The sequence below is a fragment of the Ambystoma mexicanum genome, chromosome 10, assembly GCF_040938575.1.
Source record: "Ambystoma mexicanum isolate Mex_15411 chromosome 10, UKY_AmexF1_1, whole genome shotgun sequence".
In the NCBI taxonomy this organism is placed as follows: Eukaryota; Metazoa; Chordata; class Amphibia; order Caudata; family Ambystomatidae; genus Ambystoma; species Ambystoma mexicanum.
Genome location: NC_090932.1, coordinates 177616124 through 177622123, shown reverse-complemented (window position 1 = coordinate 177622123; position 6000 = coordinate 177616124).

Here is a 6000-nt window from a genome sequence, read left to right as displayed (position 1 = left end):
CTTCCCGCCATCCTTGGGGGAGATTGCATCATGATATTACACCTCTTGGAGTAACACCCGATGGTTTTTGTTTTTACTTTTACAGGAGTTCTGACTCGTGACCAGTGCCGACTCGCGCTAAGCATTTCCCTCCCATCAGTTTACTTTCCTTTGCGCTAATTCCTGTTATTTCAATAAGTTAATTGGAGCCCCTTCCACGCTCAGGGGGTTGGTTAGAAGTGCAAGAGTGTATTTATTTATTTTAAAGGTGTAAGGTGGGGCTTTAGCGTGGTCTTCAGGGTAGCCTTCTTCTGGGTTGCAAGGCTTTCCTTAGGTAAGTGGGGGAGGGTTCTCCTTCTTTGGGAAGGCTCAATATCCCTTGGTGGGATAGATGGGTCTGGGAGCGCTACTAATCTCCCATCCAAGTTATTACGACCCTCTTCTCACATTGCCTTCCAGCGTCTCTACATTAACTATCAAAAGGTGTCTGCCAGTGCGTTTCCCAGAGGGCTGGGATATATATATTTAGTTAATGACTTGATTCTCCTAGTAAGCCGCATGGCAGGTAGACCTTTTGGGTTTTCACAGGAGATTGTTTTTTGCAATAAGGTGCCAGCTCGGGGTGCTGGGCGCTTCAAGGTTCTTCAAATCGCCTAAAATAGAGGCGGGTCCTCTTCTGGTGAGCAACTTCATTTGAACTGTTTAGTGATCAGTTATTTGCAGTTTAGAGTTTTTGCTAAGACATTGGAATTTAAGGATCCTCCTTCGGTTAGTTTATGATCCTTTAGGGGATTTTTCAACCATGGAGGAGGGAACAAGGTTCAAGCACCGGGCACATCTACAAGGGGGTTCAGATATCACTATAATGGTAGCGATTGGATGTAAGATACATTTTTTCTCCTCGCCAGGTTTGGTCTCTTAAGGGTCAGGCTTTTGTAAAATATCTGCCTTTGTCATGGTAGCAGAGTCCTTCTTCAAGAGCTCGGGAGGTCTGAAGGTCTCCGTTTTGGCGGTTTGGCATGTTTAGCTTTTCAGGCGGGGCCCCTCTCTTCCATTCTGCTTCTGCCTCCAGAAGACATACCTTCTTTAGTATACCCATATGTCTGAAGAGAATTGTGTGTTAAGTCTATTGATGTTCAGCTCCGCTCAGGATAGGTCGTCCTATTAAAGATTAATAAAACAACCTTTTTACTCCCGTTTTACCTTTTATGAAGATTTGTCTTTCCCACTTGTTCCCCAGTGTAGTTATGTGACATGCCCTGTTTCTAATGCGATATCTTCCTTTAACGCATGGGATGGAACCTAAAATGCTTTCACCCCTTAGGGGTATTTTTCTTTATCCCCAGGAGAGCTAAGTGCTTATCTTCTTTGGTTTGTTATCTAGGTTCCCAAAGATGGTATGAATTTAAGTGTTTAAATGTTTGAGTGGATAACAGAGGAGTTTATTATTCCGATGGGTTTTTCCTAACCTATTAGTATAGGAAAACCTTGTTCAGTGTTTTCCCCCCTCTTTTTTTAACCAGTTGCTTTTGGTGGCCTGTAAGGAACGCTGGAATTGGCACATCGTCCAGTTGTTTTTTCTTGCAGTGGATTTGGCTATGCCTTATAAGACAGTTATTCGGGCAGCCTAGTCTTGGGCAATTCTCTTGTGGTCAGCTGATTGATTTAATGAAAGCATTTAAAACATTTTCTTTTCCTATTATTTTATTATATTATTTTATTATATTGTCTCTATTGTATTGATCATGTTGTACTAATGCGATGCAAGGGCTTCGAACTTGCATAATATGAGCCTCCTGTCTTGTCATAGAATGGCTAATCCCCCACAGTAACGTGAGATGGGGGTTTAGATTCTATTAAAGACAAGGAGGCGATTATTATCCCACCCACCCTTGATATGACAGTTATGAGACGCATGTACACAGGTGTTTCAAGAGAGAACATTCTTTGGTTTGTTGTTCTTCCCATCCACCCACCCTTCTTGCTTGTTGTTCTTACAGCTACGAGTTGAGGTTCTGATCAGGAGTGTGGCTCGCAGTTACAAGTTATGGAGTGCGTGGTACGAGAGCTTCGCTGGATTTGCCTTCATCGTTTATCATCTGATCTGTGCAGTGGACGTCTGGATCAAGACAGCTACAGAAAGAGGAATTGGAATTAGAGTATTGGACTTATATAAGGAAGGGTCCCTGCTCATTGGCCTCCGGCAGGGCATGACCTGTCCTCCATGATGGATTGGGGAGCTAACTTACATTGACAATGAACTCTATTTAGTTCTGTTCTTTACAACTTTTTTGTTTGTAAAAGTTTTTTTATTTGCTGCTGTGGTTTCAGAGTAAAGATTGTTATGCATAATAATCGCCTCCTTGTCTTTAATAGAATCTAAACCCCCATCTCACGTTAGTGTGGGGGATTAGTCATTGTATGCTGTTCCTCTTGCCGTATTATCCTGCTTCTGATCAGTGCCCTGCTCCTCTGGGCTCCCTGCCTTGTAGCTTGCTACACTCCTCTGCCTTCAGCCCTGGTCCTCTGGGCTCTCTGCCTTGCTACCCTGCCCCTGTGGGCTCGCTCCTTGCTGCCCGGCTCCTCTGGGCTCCCTGCCTTGCAGCCTGCTACACTCCTCTGCCTTCAGCCCTGGTCCTCTGGACTCCCTGCCTCGCTGCCCTGCTCCTGTGGGCTCGCTCCTTGCTGACCTGCTCCTCTGGACTCCCTGCCTTGCAGCCCACTACAGTCCTCTGCAGTCCTCTACAGTTTGCCTGCACCTTGTGCCATCCGTTACTGAAGCCCTGCTTCCTTGTTTGCAGCCCCCCTGCTTCCTGGCTACTGCTCCCTTGCTCTCTTCCTTTTTTGCAACCCCCTGTTCTTGATCCCTGTCCTTCTTTTCCTTGAGTCTTCTGTCCTCCCCTTAGGTTATCCATTTGAGTTATACTGTTTCATTCATTTGCTTCTGCTAGCTTTCTCTTGTCTTTCCAGCCCTGAGTTATTGTTCTACTATTCCGTGTACAGTTTCCGGTCACCATTCCCTATAGTTAGATACTAGGTATCTGCCCTTCCTTTCTTCCGGATTCTGTTCTTAACCTTGTTCTCTTCGACTTCCTTTTCCCTGGATATTTCTGTTGTACAGACACTCACTGTTGTTGTTCCCAGCATGAGCATACAGAGTGGGCTCCTGTAATAGCAATCTATGCAGAAGGCTGGAGTTTCCAAAGGTCTGTGGAACACTCTTTCCCATTTCTGCATACACCCCAAGAGGGAATCCAGTTTGTTTGTACCTTTGTATTCCCTGCCCCTTTTTGTTCACAGCTACTGTTGCCTATTCTTCTTTCTTGTTGAGCTTCCTGCTGTATGTGCTTATCTGTCACCTTACATCAGCACAGCCACCCAAAACCTACCTGGGTGCCCGGTGCCACTCTTGACAGAGTGCCATCCTTGACAATTTCCCTCTCAGGCTATTTCTGTCCTTGCAGCCATTTTCCCTTTTGCCTACCTCTTCTTTTTCTTTTTCTTCTTGGGTGTGGATGTCACTCTCTCGGTGCTGACTATTTGGTTGTTCCAGTTGTTCCTTCTCTACCTTCCACTTCTTTGTAGGGTAAACTTCGGTAACTGCTCTCTCCAGTTTTCTTCTGTTTTCTTTTATGTATTCAGTCTGTCCATTCCGACTCTGTCTCTTCAGTTAGTATCTGTTACTGTATTCGTTGGTATCTTCCTCCTCTTCAAACTATAACACAGAACTATCCCGCCATCCTCTATTTACCACCGGAGTGGTGGTATCTGTGTTCTGAGACACAGAATATCTTACCTGGTCTGGACCTCTACCGCTGTGCATTGTTTGGACAAGACATTCTATTCTACTAAAAGTACATCTTTTCATCAAGTCCCATACTTCTCTGACAAGCCAGAACTCTCCTTTCACCCAGGGTTTTTTCTGCCAATTCAGGATTTTTCCCTGGACATTTTTGGGAGCTTGGGGTTCATTTGATCCTGTTCCCTTGCAGGTCACGGTGGCCTCCGAGGGAGCTCACATTTATTTACATGATAAAAAAGAAAGGAAATCCAAGGAAACCAAGAAAAACCAAAAGATGAAAGTATCCGAAGAATCTCAAGACTCTTTAGAAGGTTCAGGTGAGGAGAGGGAACAAGGAGGTATCACAGACTTTGACAGAGAGTTTGGAACATGCCTTTTTTTTATTCTTTATTTTTTTATTATTTTATCAACAACACTCCAAACATTACAAACTATAAGGACATCCGCAGTTATGCTTCACATCATTATATTACACATTAAACATTTCGGTCCTCCCCCCTCCCGTCCCATTAACTCGAGCCCCTGTTTACCTGTCACTACCTACTTATTTCCAGGCGTGTCTACTTCGATTATCTCTTCTGTATCATTTTCACTATGGTCGGCTTTGGAGGGTCCTATCATCGAGGCCACCAGTTGTCTCCATGCTATCAGGGGTCCCACCCCCCACCCCTTGCTGACTGCTTCATACCAGCAGCCGTTTCTGCCTCTGCCTATTTCATGAGGTCCGCCCACCACATCTCAATTCTAGGCCGTTGAGCTGCCTTCCAGCCCATAGCAATTCTCTGCTTGGCCAGAATACAGGCCAGGTCTTTCATCTTACTGATGTGTTTCAAGTTACGTGGTCTAGAGAAACTCCCCAGCATGCATGCCCAAGCTGACTCCATCTCCAAAGTAATTCCTTTTTCCGCGAGGCGTATCTTCAGCTCTATCCAAAACCTCCCCACCTTGGGCAGGCCCAAAACATGTGTAGCATTCCCGCTTCCTCCTCCCCGCACCGTGGGCATTTCTGTGCTGTCGGGCCTCCAGACTTGGCGATTTTACTGGGAGTCATGTATGCCCTATGAGTGACATACAATTGAATCTGCTGAAGCCTCACATTTCGGGACACCTTCTTATGATACCTTAAGGCTCTATCCCATTGCCCATCCGACATGGGTTCTCCCATTTCCTCCTCCCAGTCTCGCCTCAGTTGGAGCGGCTCCTTTCCCACCTGGTCCACAGTAGCTCATATAGACGAGATATTTCATGCCCACCCTCCAAAATATCATACATCGTCTCAATGGTTGCATCAGGCTGTTCCGTGAGCACTGCCTCAGGCCAACATTCTCGCACCCGTTTAATAGTTCTGGTGTAAGTAATGTGTTGCCCTTTATGCACCCCAGTGTCCTCTACTAGTTCCTGAAATCCAGTGCCACCCCCTCCTACCATATATCCCAAGGGTCGCCAGGCCCACCGGTTCCCAATATCTGTGGATCCCTTTAATCATTTGGGGGTCCTCCCCAAATAGCGCCACTAAAGGCACCTGCAGGGAGAATGGAGTTGAGTTTCCCACCATTTGCCATGCCCTGTGCCACATTTCCCAGCCTAGCACCAGCAGCCTCGCCATACCTAGCACCTTTCGTTTTCTGCAGCCACACTGTCTCTCTAATGAAGAAGGGGGCAGGGTCCTTATACAATAGCCTGGCTTCAGCCATTTCTTCTTCAGACAGCTACCTGGCCACATATTGCAGCTGTCCCGCCAAGTAATATAACTCAAAGTTCGGCAGGTTTATACCCGCCCTGTCACACGAGTTTTGTGGTTTCCAAAGGGCCACCCTGTTCCTGGAGTTGTGCCATAAGAAACTCCTGCACAAGCTGTGGAGTTTAACAAAAAAGTGTTTGGGGATCACATACAGAATGTTTACAAAAAAATGTAACAGTCTAGGCAGGACTACCATCCTAATCAAAGCCGCTCTACCCATCATAGCCAAGGGCAGTCTGGACCAAAATCCCATGCTATTCTTAATACCGTCCACTGCCTTTACTGTATTGTGTTTGTGTTCCTGCTCAATCGAGTGGTATATGTTGATTCCTAAATACCAGAACGTCTCGGTCTGTCAGGGTGTTAGCAAGACCGGTAGGTTCCTAGGCAGGGTTTGTCTGTACCTCCCCAGGGGGAACATGCTTGATTTCTTGGGGTTCACTACTATGCCCGAGAGGGTGGCATAACGTTCTATCAC